Source organism: Chiloscyllium punctatum, chromosome 6, assembly GCF_047496795.1.
Source record: "Chiloscyllium punctatum isolate Juve2018m chromosome 6, sChiPun1.3, whole genome shotgun sequence".
Taxonomy (NCBI): Eukaryota; Metazoa; Chordata; class Chondrichthyes; order Orectolobiformes; family Hemiscylliidae; genus Chiloscyllium; species Chiloscyllium punctatum.
In genome coordinates, this window is record NC_092744.1 from 142,642,001 (window position 1) to 142,659,807 (window position 17,807).

The window sequence follows — 17,807 nt, forward strand, 5'->3', positions numbered from 1 at the left end:
TCCTATAAGAGACATACAGTGAGTGTGAGGGAGCAGTGAGAATATACGGTGACACTTATCCTGACAGAGCGGAATGGATATTGATGCTTGTCCTGTATTGCTGGACCTGTCTTCAGATCATCTCAGCATCGAGGTGAGCCTCCCCGAATGTCTTATCCAAGTCTATCACTAATAACGACACAAGCTCTGTCCCTCAGATTCCATAGAATGAGTTTGGGTGGGTCTTACAAATGGCAAGGAGAAAAAAACTTGTTGTGTTATATATCTGAACCAAAACTGTCGCGCAAATATTTTGCATCATATGCTCTGGAAATTATATATGCATCTATACTCAAAGGGAAGCGATGACATAGTGATATTATCGCTGGGCTCTTAACCCAGAGACCCAGGTAATGTTCTGGGGGCATGGTTTCAAATCCTGCCATGGCAGATTGTGTAATTTGAATCAATATGTATCTGGAATCAAGGGTTTATGATGATCAGGAATCCATTCCTGATTGTTGGAAAAACTCATCTGGTTCACTAATGTCCTTTAGGGAAGGAAACGGCTGTTCTTATCTGATGTGGCCTGCATGTCACTCCAGATCCAAGGCAACGCTGTTGACTCTTAACTGCCGGCTGGAATGGCCAGTAAATGCTGGTTATCCAGCTAAGCCCTCATCCTGTGAATGTGTAACAAATACTCGTGGGTTCTGCATTAATAATGAATGGTGTCAAGTTGCATCGAAACTGAGTTAACTAAGTGACTGCTAATGTTGTGAAAAATAAATTCCTTAAGTGTATATCAGGTAGGTTGGAGAGGATGTTGTGAACCAAACTAGAGAGCAGGTTATTTCGGATTTGGTGTTGTGTGATACTGATTAAGGATGATCAGCCATGATCATATTGATTGGTGGTGCAGGCTCAAAGGGCAGAATGGCCTACTCCAGCACCTATTGCTTATTATCTATTGTGTGATCGGAAGGACTAATTACTAACCTTGCTCTGAAGCAGCTTTGGAGGAATAGTGAAATTAATATGTTGTATTTTACACGGTGTCTGCATTCAATGTGGAATGTTTGAACATTCTGGTCAAACATCATGGAAGCCCAGAGGTTAGAGGGTCAAGTTCACTCCAGTGAATTGGGAAAATACAATATAACATTCAGTAGGAGAACAATGGTTGTTAGACCCATACACTCTTACTGCACGGAGACAGGCCATTCGGCCCAAACTGGTCCATCCCGGAAAAAGCATCCATTCACACTAACCCCATTTCCCCGCCATTTCCCTGTATCCTTCTAATCCTTTCCTAACTCTGTATTTGTCCAAATGTATTTGAAATTTTGTGAACGTACCCGCCTCAACTACAGCTGTCAGCTCATCCCATATGCATACCACCCTGTGTGTAAAAGAAATTGCCCGTCAAGTTCCCTTTTACTCTTTCCCCTCTGACCTTAAATTGATGCCCTCTAGACCGTGATTGCCCAATCCTGGGGAAAAAAAGACTGAGTGCATTGACTCTATCCATGTCTCCCATGATCTTACACACTACTATCAGATCCCCCTCAGCCTCATACATTCTAAAGTACAAACTCCTAGCTTGTTCAACCTCTCACAATAACTCAGACCATTGAGTCTTGGCAACATCCTTGTAAATTTCTTCTGCACTCTTTCCAGTTTAATAACATCCTTCCTCGAGCAAAGTGAACAAAATTGAACATGGCGCGACAAGTATGGACTCGCCAACATCTTGTATAACTGCAACATAACTCCCTAATTTCGATACTCAGTGCTGTAACTGATGAAGGGCAGTGAGTCAAAAGCCTGGGACTCCACTTACAGAAAATCGTGCACCTGAATTCCAAGGTCACTCTGTTCCACTGCACTCCTTAAGGCCCTGACAGTCACCATGAAACTCCTGCTTTCTAAAATTCAAGAACTTAGACTTATCTGAATTAAACTCAATTTGCCATTTCTCTGCCCAATTACCCACCTGATCAAGGTACTGCTGTAATTTCAGAGATTTCTGATAACCTTCCTCACTGTCCACGATGTCACCGATTTTAGTGTCACCTTCAAACTTACAAATCATACCTGTACATTCTCATCTAAATCAAAGATATGTGTAATATATGAATATATAGTCCCAGCACCGTCCCCTAAGGCACTCCACTCATCACAGGCCTCCAGTCCGACCAGCATCCTTTCACGATTGCCCTCTTGTTCCTATCATCAAGCTAATTTTGGACCTAATTTGCCAGCTCCCCCTCAATTCCATGTGATCTAACCTTCCAGAGCAGCGTACCATGTGGAACCTTATTGAAGGCCTTACTGAAATCCATATAGACTATATTTACAACCATGACTTTGCCAAAGTTACTGGTCACTTCATCAATGCAGTCTAACAAACATGTGAGCCATAATCCTCCATTCACAAGGCCCTGTCTTTCCAAATGCATGTATATCTTCTCCCTCAGAATCTTGTCAAGTAACTTACCTGCTACAGATTTTAGGTTTACTGGTCTATCGTTCCCCGGTTTTTATTTGTAGCCCTTTTTGAATAACAGCACAGCATCCACTACCCTCCAGTCCTCCAGGACCTTACCCATTGACGACCGATGATGCAAGAGTACCAACCAGGGCCCCCGCTATTTCTTTCCTGTCCTCCTGCAGTGTTCCTGAATATATATGGTCAGGACCAGGAGATTGATAGAAATACTACAAAGTCTGAAAAATATGTCTATTTATTTCAGGTAAAACACCCAAGAGTGAGAAAGTGAGTTAACAATGATTAGCATAATAAATTAAAGATCACACGAATCACAGGAAGTAACTTCAGAAGAATTCCAGACATTGTGGAATCCTGAGAATTCTCAGACAATTACGATCCAGAAAAGCAGGGCCATGAAACGGGTACGGAAATCAAAAAGGGAACATGCATACAAACAAACACGAACACAAGGACTGCATAAATCTATGATCTATATTTCAAAGGAAAGAGAAAAACATAGTCAAATGTGGAAATCTGCAATCAGGAGAGACGAGTTTATTATGGATAACAGAGAAATGGCCAAGCAAATAACCAGTTACCTCGCATCTGTCTTCATGGAGGAAGACCCAGAAAATCACCCAGAAATACGAAGTGATCGTACAGGACTTGTGGATCGAAAGACATGAAGTCAATTTATATCAGTAACAAGGCTCTACTTGAACAAGCAGCTGGACTGAGCTTTGCTAACCGTGACAAACTAGATGTACTTCATACCAAAATCTTCAGAAATAAACCACTAATTGAAGTATTAATTGCACTGTCGATGACTGTGTTATTACCCAGTGCATTCTGCATAGTCTGGAACCAAGCACTATAGATGAACGGTAGTGATCCAAGCATCTACAAAGGGAAGAAGAGATAGTGTGGAGAACTGCAGACTAATTAACTTGACATTTGTGGGGAAACTGTTGGAATCTATTATGTAGGATGTGATATTCGTTATTTAGAAATTAACAGTAACATTGGAGAGAATCAGTATGTATTTCTGAAAGGGACATCATACTTGGCAAGCTTTGGAATTGTTTGAAGTTGATTCTTACAGCATCGATAATGGGGAACCAGTAGAAATGGCATATTTTAGATTATCAGGAGGTTTTCTATAAGAACTCACACAATGAGTTCATAAATGCAATGAATGTGAAGGGTATTTGGAGGAATATATGCAAATGGTAAGTTAAAGTTTGGATTGCATTGCTTTAAGGGAGTCAGAATATAGATGTAAAGACATGTTGAAGACATGTTAACAGCGTGTTGGTGAGACTGTACCTTGAATAATGAGGACAGTTTTGGTCACCAAATCTGAGAAAGAATATACTGACCACAGAGGAAGTACAATGGACATTCTCCAGATTAATCCCTCAGTTGGCGAGATTGCGCGATGAGGAAACTCGGCCTGTGTTCTCTAGAGTTTCAAAGAATTAGAGATGGGTCACTGTGAAATGCATAAAATTCACAAAACACGTGACAAGTTGGAAATTAACAGGATGTTTCTCCGGCTGCCTAATCCACATTCAAGGGAAATAATGGCAGGATAAAGGACAGACCATTTAAGACTGCAATAAGGAGGAAATTCTGCATGCGTAGGGGACTAACTAACACAGGGGCATGGAAACCTGCTGGCAGGGCAAGATTAGGGATTCCCAATTATTCTACAAGTGTATCCAGCGGAACAGAATAACGAGGAAACAGGTAGGACTCATCAGTGACTTGCCAAATTGCATCAAAATGAAGTTTAGTGGTAGGAGACACACGGTGATGGTTGACTCCTTTTGTGACTGGAGGCCAGTGTCCAATGGTATACGACAGGGATCAGTGCTGTATCCCTTATTATTTGTGATTCGGAGATGCTGGTGTTGCACTGGGTGGACAATGCTAAAAATCGTATAACAACAGATTATAGTCCAATAGGTTTATTCGGCGGCACTAGCTTTCTAAATGCTGCTTCTTCATCAAAGTGCACAATCACCACATGAAGAAGTAGCGCTTTGAAAGCTAGTGCCTCCGAAAACACCTGTTGGACTCTATTCTGATGTTGTGTGATTTTCAACTTTAATATTTGTGGTACTCATAAATGATGTCGCTGTGAATATGGACGAGGGGTGGGGAGTGTGATAAGTAAGTTTGTGTTTGATACAAAGATTGGCCATTGGCTGGCAGTGAGGAGGAAGGCCTTAAGTAACGGGAAGATACAGATGAAATGTCAGATGGACAGATCAATGGTAGATGGAATGTAACCCTGATAAATATGAGGTGATACACTTTGGAAGAAGGAGAGGACTCAATGAATGGCAGCACACTGGGAAGGTCAGAGGGTGCTTCTCCACACATCACTGAATGTGATGGACAGGTTTATACACAATTTGGGAAAGCATAGAGGACTGTAAACATAACTTTGATTCATTGAGGCACAGATTATAAGAGCTATGCGGAACTTTGTTGACGCCAAGATGGAATACTGTGTGTAGTTCTGAGAACCATATTACAGGAAGGATGTGACTGCACGGGAGGGTTTGAAGAGGAGATTCACCAGGATGTTCCCAACGATTGAGCATATCAGCTATAGAGCGAGGCTGGATAAACTTGAGTTGTTTAGTTTGGAGGAAAGGAGGCTGAGGGGGACGTATTCATAAGCATAGGATTACGAGGAGCATGGACAGGATGGATGGACAGCAGCTGTTCCTTTTAGTCAAAGGGGCACACTTTTAAAGTGAAGAGTTTGCGGATTAGTGAGGATTTGAGGATTGCTTTTCAGCCAGTATGTATTGGGGTCTGAAGTGCACTTCTTGAGAGGGGAGATGTTATGACAAACTCAAAATCATTCGAAAATACACGGTTGTGCACTTGAAGTGCCTTAGGATACACGGCTAGGCGTATTGTGTCGGAAAGTGGGCCTTATGTAGACCATGCTGTATTTCTGATAGTACAGAGTCTTTGCTTCTGTGATTGTATGACTGTAGAAGGCCAATCAGTGAGTACCTTAAAATTGGAATTGATAGGTTTCTGAAGAATATCTTTAAAAAGTTTATAAGACAGAACTTACGATATTTTCTGAAAATATGTTAATGGCAAAATTAAGAGAAAGAAATATGCAGCTTTCTTACAGTTTGATGTCAGATAATTGAGGACCAGGAAATGGTAGAACTATGTAACAAAAGTTTCAGTCATGCCTTCACAGAGGAAAACAAAATAAAAAAGAAAACTTCCTAGCAATACCAGGGATCTTTAGTCTGGTGAGAAAAAGGGAATGGAATGAAATTAGCAACTAAACAGTTTGGAGAAAGTATCGGAATGAAATTAATGGACATAGACAAAGACAACAGAGATTTATGAAATGGGAATCATATTTGAGAATGTGGTTTTTAGCAACATTATGGAGAAGTTATCAATGTAATACGAGTGGAATCTCAGAAAGATTTTTGATAAAGCCCCAAGCCTATTGTGCAAATTCGAATCCTGTGGGACTGGGTCTAATGTATGGTCATGGTTTTAGAATGGGAGAGCTGGCAGGAAACACAGCGCAGGAATAAAACAACATTTTTTTTAAAATGGAAGGCTAGGGGGATATAGCAACGTTCGTGTCTTGGGCCCCAGCTATTCCCAACGGGCTCAAATGCAATATTCCCAAGTCTGCTGACAGCACTAAACAATGTCAGCATGTGAGTTGGAGAGAAAGATGTAAAAATGCTCCAAAGTGACTGAGACAAGTGAAATTACTTGGATAATATGCGGCAGATGGAGAGCAATTGGGAGAGATGTGATGTTGTGTACTTTGATGGGAACAATAGAATGGCAGCCTCTCATTTGAAAAGGGAGTGGTTGAAAAATGTTGTTCTACAAAGGAACTTAAGCTGCATTTTCGTTTATTTCTGCACAGCCCTCTGAGTACATGCAGGACAGTAAGTCTGAAGCCAGAAGTCAATACTGGAAATGGCATTGACACGCTGACCAGTGTATATAGACCCAGCAAATGGGGAGCTGTAACATTGAAGGATGACCTTGTACCAGTCACTAAAGCAATATTGCAGGAGCAGAAAGCAGGTAGACAGATCAATGATGTATTTCACCTTTATTACAGGGGAATTGAGTGCAGGAGTAAGAGTATCCTACTGCAGCTGTGCAGGGCCTTGGTGAGACCCCATCTCGAACATTGTACAGTATTGTGTGCAGTTTTGGGCTCCTTACCCAATAAAGGACAAAGCTGACATTGAGGGAAAGCAGGGAAGAATGACCAGACTGATCTCTGGAATGACAGACTTGTTGTGGGAGCAGAGTTTTGGGCGACTGGACCTGTATTCCATGGGATTTAAGAAAATGAGTGGTGATCACAGTGAAATATATAAAACACTGACAGGGCGCAAAAGATTGGAAGCTGGCTTGGATGCCTCAGACAAGGGGCCACAGCATTCAGTACAGATAGGCCACTTTGCATTGAGATGAGAATAAATGTCTTCACTCTGAGACTGGCGAACCAGAGTGTTCTCTCGCAGCTCAGGCTGTGGAAACCTAGGCACTGAATATAAATAAGGATTTCTTGAAATTAAAAGGATAGCGGAGGATCGTGTGAAGATAGAAGATCAGCTATCAATCCAGGTTGTTCTCCAATAACTCAGTAGCTGTGTTCCTGTGCAACACCGTGTTGTGCAAAATCGTGCAATATTAATCATGGGGTCTATGGGAAAAAGAGGGTAAGGGGCGAACTCCCAAAATTATTAGTAAAGCCAAAAATTTAATTTAGTCTAACACACATACTAGCAAAGTCTAAATAAAACTTTAAGTCACATATTGTAATAAAACAGTGCTGTAAATGTAACACTTTCAAAATACATGTCACTGACTACAGCAGTGTACCTTTCACCACACTCTTCACCAGAAAGCGCGTGAGGCTGACTGACCACGTCATGTCGATGGGGAGATTCCAGTTCTCCTCAAGAATCTCCCCACAGTTTCAAATAAAGTTCTTTCTAAGTGGATACTACAATTCCCCGTTTCAGGCTCAGTTTCAAGGCTTCCAGAGCGGATTACATTCCTGTTTTAGCTGAACACATTGATTGTACATTTTGCAGACAGAGGATCCTGAGGCTGGGTTTTGCTGTTCAGTTGGTTCCCGGCAAGGAATCGCGTCACAGTGAACGGGAATTCACTTTATGGAAAAAGGTTCATGAATCACATTGCAGCCAAATTTTATTTAATCAACACGCGTTATCTGAGGACTGCCGGTATATTGAATGGAGGAGCAAAATTGATGGGCTGAAGGGACTACAGCAGTTCTAATTTTATATTTCACAATGTTTAAACATATTAAGGGATATGAATATTGTATGGGTAAAACTGCATGAAGGAGATGTTCGACCATTAACTAGCACAGAGAAAGCTCAATGTGTTGTGTGACGTACTCATTTCCCGAAGTTCCTGTACAGTTTGTGGGAAAGCTCAGTAAGTGTTGTCACAAACCGTCAGACGTTAGGAAGGAGGTCTCTGCAGGGTCAACAGGACTATGTTTCCCGTTCCCTTTTCTGAGACCAAGGTTGGAGCCAGGTGTTCTCTCCCGGTATATCCTTTAAGAGCTCGGAGCAGTTGATACAATTGAGTCTCTTGCTTGGCCGTTTTAGAGACTATTGAAGAGTTTATCACATGGCTGTATGTCTGGAGTCACTGTTAGGACAGACCAGGAAAACATGGAGATTCACTTCCTGAACGTACATTGTGGAAGGAGATTGATGGACTCAAGGTCATTGTTACTGAACCAGATTTTAGATCTTGATATGTTAATAACTGTTTTTATCTTCCACCAGCTGCCCAAGCATGAGCCTGGTCTTTATTAGTAATCCAATGACAATTCCACGACCGCACCATCTCCACATGGAGACCTATCTGAAACTACACTGAGCTGGTTATTTCTGTGCAACTTGACAGCTCTGTCAAATAGAACTCCCACCAATTTGACTGTCGTGATGGGACTGATGGGGTGGTAATTGGTCAGATTGTATTTATTCCCCTCTTAGGAAACTGGACATAGCTGAGTAATTTTCCACGTTGCCAGGGAGATGTCAGAGTTGGAGCTGGAATGAAACAGCTTCCCCAGTGACACGGCTTATTGTACCGCACAAGTCTTCAGTCCCATTGCAGGAATGGGGTCAGGGCCCATTGCCTTTGTTGTATCTACTGTGTTCAGCGGTTTCTTCATGTCACATGCAGCGGATCGAATTGGTTGAAGACTGGCATCTGTGATTCTGTGGGCATCATGATACGGTAAGTTGGAACATCCACTCAACACGTCTGGCTGAGGATAGTGCAGACACCACATACTTGACTTTTACACTGATGTACAGGACTGTTCCATTATTTCGGATGAGGATATTTGTGGAGTCCTCTCCCCCAGTAAGTTGTTTAATGGTCCGTCGACATTCATGCTTGGATTTGGCAGGATGACAGTGCTTAGATCTGATTTGTTACTCGTGGTATAATTTCTGCCTCTGTACCAGATGTTAGTTCTGCTGTTTCGAGAGAAACCAGCCAATGGCGGTAGCTTTAATGGGTTTTCATCATATAAAGGTACACATGGTACTGACCCTGGCATGTTCACCCACACTCGTCACTGAACTATAGATCGGCTTGAGGGTAATGGTGGACTGAGACATTATCCTGAGGGAAAGGTTACAGATTGTCATTGAATACAATTATGCTTCTGCTGTTCCTGCTGTGACCTACAGCATCAGATGATAACCCAGTTTTAGCTGCAATATCTACAATTCAATCCTACTGACTGTCCCCCAGTTCACACTGAGACCCATTCACCCATCAGCCCTGTACTCAGTGACCTACTCTGGTTTCTGATGCGGCTACCCTTCCATTTTCATATCGTCATTCTGCTGAAATTCTTTCCTTGGTGTCACGCCTCCAATTTGTTACTTTAACTCAATCAATTTAAGGTACGAATCTAAATCTTTTCCTTTCAGTAATGCCATCTTCTGTATTTGAAGTGAATGTGTTTCCTTCTGTTTTTTCTCCCTGACCATAATTCAGAGCTCTGCAGTGTCAGTGATGCCAGCCTTATGCAGTTTCAGAGTCAAGGAACTTGTCACCATGCGTTATCGTTCAGTTCCCAGTGTATGGCACTCCATGTTGGACAGGACGTTTGGGCATCTTTGACATTCGTCGTTAAAAATTGGTAAAAAACATAAATTGCTGAAGAAATTGCTGAAGATGTTGCAGCATTTTATGGAGTGAATGCAGATATAAACTTTCAGGTCCAGTGAACCCTCTAAAAAGCTCCCGATTTCTCTAGCAATTTTTGATATTTTTATTTCCAGGATCGATCGTTATTTTGTAATTGAAAATATGTTCTGTGCCGCTATTCATTTGTGGAGAAACTCAGCAGGTCTGTCATCATCTGCAGGGACAGAGAAACAGGATTAGTGTTTCAAGTCTAGTGTGACACTTCTTCAGAATTCAAAATGATTGGAAAATGTGCTTTTAATCCCGAGCCAGAGTTGGGGAATGGATGACAGGGAAAAGAGGGTGTGGCAAAAGATAAAAGAAGATTCTGTGAAATGAGTTTAAATTAAGATGCGATGGGGAAAGGGGTTCTCTCTATTGAGTGCAAGATAAGGAAGACACAAGCACACAAGGTCATTGGGAGGCCAGGAGGGGGAATGTTGACTATGTTTTATTATATCGATCTGGCCATAGATACGTTTTCATTGTCGAGATCATCACCCCCGTTAGACAAATAAATTCAGGTGCGTGACTTTTCATTGGCACTAAATAAGCGTTTCATGCTGCCTCAGTATTGTAATAAGGAGAAAAACAAATAATAGTATGAAGTTTTGACTGAGTATTGTTTTACTGTCATGTTTAATATAGTTTCAAATTTGCAGCGCTTATCTTTAAATGCTTGTTCTTGAAGTTAGTATCAGATGGAGTGTAGAAGGTTGTGGGCTGACATTATAGAAGTATATGAAATCAAGGGAGGTACGGATCGGGTTAATAGCCAAGGGCTTTTCCACAGGAGGGGAGAGTTCAACCATAGAAGGCATAGGTTTAAGGTGAAAGGGGGCAGTATTTTTATACAGAGTGGTACGGGTATAGAATGAGCTTTCAGAGGAAGAGTGGTCGATGCCAGTACAGCTATAAGATTTAAAACTCATTTGGACAAACATACAAATGGGAAACATTTAGAGGCCTATGGGCCAAATGAAAGCAGATGGGGCTAGTTTAGATTGGAAAACCTGGCCAGCATGGACATTAAGAAAAGCTTCACGCAGTGTAAATGTGGGTTTGTGAAAAGGAAATTATATTTTGCCCTGTAAGATCATGCAAAGATTTCTGGAGATGCCTGAAAATATAACAAGCGGACTTGATAAAGGGGATCTAGTAGAAAGAGGCTTTTCAGAGATTTCCGCAGGGTATTACAAAATAAAAGATCTTCCTCAAGCCAGAAGCTTGTAGGATGACGGATAATGTATTAACATACGATGATGACTGGTTAACACATAGAAATCGGAGAGTCAGGATTAATGGATCTTTATGATAAAGGTGTATCTGCTTTAGCACCACACATATCAGTCCGATGGCATCAGTTATTGCAATCTATACTGACAGCCTGAAGGAGGGAGCTGAGTGCAATATACATCCGAGTTATCTGCAATATCTACAATTCAATTCGACTGACTGTCCCCCAGTTCACACCGAGACCCATTCACCTATCAGCCCTGTATTCAGTGACCTACTCTGGTTTCTGATGCGGCAACCCTTCCATTCAGCCCATTGACACTACTCCACCAGTAAGACACTGAGAACCAAAAGGCTGGCTGTTATTTAATGGAGAGGACTTCCAGAAAAGGAGGAGTACAAAGTGATTGGAGTCTTCCTGAGTATGAAACATAACGTCAGCATGCTGATGCAGCAAGTAATGTGGTTGGATCATTAACCGGCTTCCAGAGATGAAAGGGTTTTTTATTCAGAATCTCTATAATGGTGAGGTGATTATTCATTGGGGTTTAAATGAATGAAGAGGGATACTGTTGAAATATACAAGATACAAAGCGGGCTTGAGAAGGTAGATGTTGAGAAGTTGCTCCCATTCCTGGGCAGAGTGTCGAACTCGAGGATATAGATACCGAATAAGGAACATCGATTTCAATCTAAGATGCAAAGTGATGCCTTCTCTCAGAAGGTGGTGAATATCTGGAATTCCCTAACCCAGAGAGATGTGGAGAGATACAGGGGTCGGCAAGAAAGTGTAGTTGGGCCGTGGAGTAGATCAGCCATGTTCTTATTTTATGACAGGGCTAGTTTGAGGGGGCGAATGACCTACTTCCGTTCCTATTTATTAATTTCACATGCTACGCTATTGGAAACTAACAGGTTATTTTCCTGGAAGCCGTGTTGCACAATGTTGCATTCAGGGACAACAGATGATTTGTTTCAGTTAACTGTAGGTGGGGTATAGGGGCTGTATACCCAGCGTATCTAAGTCTGTAACATGACCCACATCTGGAGCAGAGGTTACAGAGTGGGGAAGCCTGGAAAGAAAGCTTGGGGGTGGCGGTGGGCTCCTGACCCAGCCTGGATTTTCCAAGTAGTTTTCCGAAACTACACCTAACTATCGGAGTGGCCTCGATGTGCCTTTGTGTAGCAGGTCCGAAGGGTTGAACGGAACATCAGAACATGGCGCTGAGGGACATGAGTAGGCCATTCAGCCCATTGACACTACTCCACCAGTAAATAAGATTGTGGTTCATCTCATTGTGTTCCCAGCTGCACTTTGCTCCCGATGCACCATTATCCCTGATGCATCTGTTTGCAGAAAATCATTTTATATTGTATCAAAGCCAGCCTCGATATAATATAAAGATTCAACCATCCCAAACATCCGGGAAAGAGAATTTCCACTGGAATAAATTCCCACTTGGTGAATTTCCCCGAATTCCTGCTCTGACTGAGGTTGGAGGGTCACACTGTTTCATTTTTATCCCACTCCTCCACTGCTCCCAACAAATTCAAAATTTAGCTTAAAAATGTGTTGCTGGAAAAGCGCAGCAGGTCAGGCAGCATCAAAGGAGCAGGAGAATGGACATTTCGATCATATGCCCTGCTTCAGCAATGAGGAGGGTGTGCCAAGCAGGCTACGATAAAAGGTAGGGAGGAGGGACTTGTGGGGAGGGGCGTTGGGAATACGATAGGTGGAAGGAGGTTAAAGTGAAGGTGATAGGCCGGAGAGGCGTGGGGCGGAGAGGTCGGGAAGATGATTGTAGCTCAAGAAGGCGGTGCTGAGTATGAGGGACTGGGAAAAGGTGGGGAGAGGGGAAATGAAGAAGCTGGAGAAATCTGCATTCATCCCTTGTGTTTGGAAGGTTCCTAGGCGGAAGATGAGGTGCTCTTCCTCCAGGCGTCGTGTTGCCACCATCTTGCGATGGAGGACGCCAAGGACCTGCATGTCTTTGGCAGAGTGAAAGGGGTAGTTAAAGTGTTCAGCCACAGTGCGGTTGGGTTGGTTGGTGCGGGTGTCCCAGAAGTTTTCTCTGAAACGTTCTGCATGTTGGCAGCCTGTCTCCACAATTTAGAGGAGGCCATATTGGGTGCAGCGGATGCAGTAAATGATGTGTGTGGAGGTGCAGGTGAATTTCTGACGGATATGGAAGGATCCCTTGGGGCCTTGGAGAGAAGTGAGGCGGGAGGTGTGGGCGCATGTTTTGCATTTCTTGTAGTTACACGGGAAGGTGCCGGGAGTGGTGGTTGGGTTGGTGGGGGGTGTGGATCTGACGAGGGAGTCGCGGAGGGAGTGGTCTTTCCAGAACACTGATAGGAGTGGGGAAGGAAATATATCCTTGGTGGTGGGGTCTGTTTGGAGGTGGCGGAACTGACGAAGGATGATACGTTGGACATGGAGGTTGGTGGGGTGGTAGGTGAGGACCAGTGGGGTTCTGTCCTTTTGGTGATTGGAGGGATGGGGTTCACGGGCGGAGGAGCGGGAAGTGGAGGAGTTGTGGTGGAGAGCATCGTCAACCACGTCTGAGGGGAAATTGTGGTCTTTGAAGAAGGTGACCATCTGGGTTGTTCAGTCTTGGAATTGGTCCGCCTGGGAGCAGATGCAGCGGAGGCAAAGGAATTAGGAACATGCGATGGCATTTTTACAGGGGGCAGGGTGGGAGGAGGTGTAATCTAGGTAGCTGTGGGAGTCATTCGGTTTATAGTAAACATTCGTGTTGAGTCGGTCGTCTGAGATAGAAATGGAGAGGTCTAGGAAGGGGAGAGAGGTGTCTGAGACTGTCCAGGTAAATTTGAGGTCGGGTGGAAGGTGTTAGTAAAGTTGATGAACTATTCTCCTAGTAAACTTTAAATGTAACCAGGTTGGTGATATGGCCGATCATAAAGTTATCAGTCTTGTCAGGTTCAGTGACAGGAACAAGTCAGGCAGATTTCTTTAGTCAGCCACAAATAACTAATAGAAGTGACGGATGTGCATGATGGATATCTGGTTAGCACTGCTACCTCCCATCATCAAGGAGCTGCGTTCAATATAACCTCAGGCGACGCTATGTGTGGAGTTTGAGCATTCTCTCTGCAGATTTCTGTGTGGGTTTCCTCCCAATGCTCCAACAGTCCAAAGATCCGCAGCTTAGAGTGGATTGGCCATGCTAAATTGCCCATCGTGCCCAGGGATATGTAGGTTAGGTAGGTTAGTCATGGGAAATGCAGGATTACTTGGATAGGGTAGGGGGGCAGGTGCGGTGGATGCTGTTTGGAAGGTCAGTGTGGAGTTGATGAATAGGATGTCCTGCTTCCACACTGTAGAGATTCTGTGAAAATGGCAAGAAATTTGGTCTATACCCAGTGGGTATCTATCTGATCCACTCTCATCTAGGTCTTGTACGTTTCAATAAGATCATCTCTCTTTCCAAGAGTGATCTGTTAAATACTTCATAATATAAGGTACTCATTCCTGGAATGCGTGAAGTGAAACATCTCCGAACTGCTTCCAATGTAATTATATTCTTTCTCAGATAAGGAGACAAAGAAAAAATAATCTCACACTCAGATCTTGCGTTTTATTTTTTTTTTCTCAGTGTTGTGGTTCTTTTTAACTCTCTTCCTCACAGAGCATTGTAGGCAGAGATATTGAGTAATTTTGAGGCATAGACAGAAGGTTCATAAATAACAACGGAGTCAAGGATTATCGGGGATTGGCAGGAATGTGCGGTATGGGGGTAAATGTAGACAGTGGTACCAAATGACACTGCTCCAGAACATCCAGGAATATAATTCAAAACGAAATGGTAATATCGATAAAATGTTAAGGGGGAAGCCCAGATGGTGGCGATCTGGAAGGTCTGTTTTGCTGGGGTCTGCATCACAGCACAGGCAAAGTGGTTCTCTCACCCACCCAATCCCAGCCAGTTACTTAACATTCAACATTAAAAAGAGCGATAGAATCTTTACTAATCCCGTTTTGTCAAGTGGAAATGACAAAACATGGGAAAGGATTGAGTAAGTCCCAACACATGGTGCACCCGTCAGAAGCATCGAGCAGGCCTGAGGCTGTAGCTGCAAGACACTCTGCTCGTTCAATAGACCCAGTTACCCACCAGGCCTTGGTCACTGAGTTCACCAACTTAAGTGAAATGATTGAAGGCATGACTGAACAGAAGTTCAGCTGTGGCTCGAACCGCTCTCAGACGTGCTCCAAAAACATGAGCAACAACTAGACAGCCTTGGAAACAGAACATACAATGTCAAGTGACGAAATGCATTGACTGAGACTGCGATCAATTCCTCTCGGGAGAGGATCCTTCCCCTTGAAATACAGGTCCATACCTTAACTGAACAAGATGATCACCTCGAGAACAGGGACAGGATGAAGAATGTTCACATCGTCGATCTGCTGGGCCAGACAGCAGGTGGTCAGCTCGTGAGTTTTTCGAGATCTGGCTGCTGTGATTCCTTCACTTCGAAGCTGAAGAGGGATGGGTGAAGACAGTTCATCGGGTTATGGCGCGGCGGCTCGACTCAGATCAACGCCTTTGCACTGTCCTTGTGCGGTTACATAGTTACAGGGATAAACAAAGACTGATGGAAGCTCACTGTGGTTTCCGATGGCTTTAATTCACAAGAGCTCCAGCATTATATTCTTTCAGGACCTTTCAGCATCAGTGATTCAGGAAAGAAAATCTTTTGATGATATCAAGAGTAGTGTAAGGGAACTCGGGATTCAGTATTCCTTATGGTTCCCACTGGTGTTCCGTATTGCTTTGAATGGATCAATGAACTCGACTGACTCTCCAGAGAAAGCGAAAACTTTGTGGAAATTTTAAAGTAAGCTGGATGTTTAGATAATCATGTTTCTCCCTTAAAGAAATGTTGTTGATTTTTCTAGTATTAAACAGTGTTAAATTGTAGTCGGGAATGGGTAGAGTTCACACTTTTAACTTCTTCATTAGTATTACTACTCGTTTTCTCTTTCTTTGCTTGTGTCGGAGGTGTGGCTCAAGCTGGAGGGAGTTACAAATGTAGTTGTGATGACAAACTGACGACCGAAGGACTGTTGAAGCATGGTTTTTGTTATTAATTGCCCTGAATGCCATATTGGTAGCGGGCAGAAGATAAAGTTTTGGGATATGTAAGTGTCCCCAAATGGGAGGGGGATAATTCCCCTATAAAGTGTCATTAGCACTTGGGATTTTGTTTCGTTCATTGTTTTTTAATGTGTTTAGCTTTGGAAAGTTTTGTGACCTTATTAGTTGTACTAGTTTTAGTTTGTATAGTTTTTAGGGTCGCTGAGTCTTTTATCATTAATGCTCAGCGATGTGTAATTCGAATTCAAATGTTGCTGCAGTGTTTTATGGATTATTATGTGCTTAAAATCGTTAGCCTGAAACAGCAACGGCAGTGATCTGCCAGTCAAGAGAAAAAATGTAATTTCTTGACTTAAAAAAAAGTGGGTGGGTGTTCCTCCATTGCAGGAGAGGCACCGTGATGATTAGGAACATTTGACGTGACAGCAGGGCGGCTTTATTCGGGTTTATTTCGCGTCTTTTAATACTAGGAATAGGAGAAAAGTCTTAATGGATAGTAAGAATCTTCCATTTAAATTATTAGATTGCATTAAAAACTCTCATGGAAGGATCATAATCCTCAAAGCCTTGAACTATGGGAATTAATACAGTATTTTGAATGTTTATTGCCACCCAGTGCACCCTCTTAAAATTCTGGTAGATGCATTTCCCAAATTAAGTTATCTTGCATCGTGGCACATTATTTTAGAAGGATATTTCAACTGTCTTATGCACCCCACAATGGACAGGATGTCCAAAGGTCCCCAATCCCCTCATTATAATGTACGTAATTAGTGGATTTGTGTGCAGAATCAGAGCTGGTGGATGTCTGGAGGCAGTTCTCCCTCACAAGTAGAGATTTTATTTTCTTCTTGAACACGCATAAATGGCACACGAGGGTTGATCTCTTCCCCATCCCTGCAACAATCTTAGATTCGTTGGCATCCTGCACAATTGGGAATATTATCCCAACATACCTGCCCCAGAAGTGGGATAGAAGTCACATAAGATTATGTTGTATGCAGATGAAGGTCTTATATTTTTGTCAAATCCCGCAATTTCGGAAGCTCACGTGATGCAATGCATTAATTTGCTTGTGGCCTTTTTGAGCAGTAAGATTAATTTTACAAAATTGGAGTCCATGCCTATGGGAGGTCTTAGGGAAATACCTGATTTTGAGGGTAAATCCTGTTTTCCTTTTAAATGAACGGGGAGGTGGGGGAGGTAGCTCTATTTCAGTATATTCATTACATCCGTTTTTGATCATTTATTTAACGTGAACTATGTCCATTTGTTTGAAAAATTAAACAAGACATTCAAAGAAGGGAGGCACCTCCAATATCCTGGCTAGGTCGGATAGCTGTTCTTAAAATAATGTTCTTCCTCATTTACTATTCCCTGTGTGAATACTTCCTTTGATGTTTCGCAGACAGACATTCAGGAGACTTTATGGCTGGTTTAGCTATTTCATTTGGGGCCATAAGCGACTCTCTATCAAGCTTACCAAATTTTAACTACCCCGCAGATTGTGGGGAGTAGATCTCCCAGATTAAAAGCTATGAATTCAGGTCTTTTTTATCCTATGTTAGTGCCTGGGCCGCTGAGGACTCGGCGTCAATAGGATTAGATATTGAACCCTCTCAGACAAAGTGAACCCTTATTAGTCTGCTGGTCTTAGACAAAATGACAACACTTATGGAGTATTGTCATAACCCAATAAT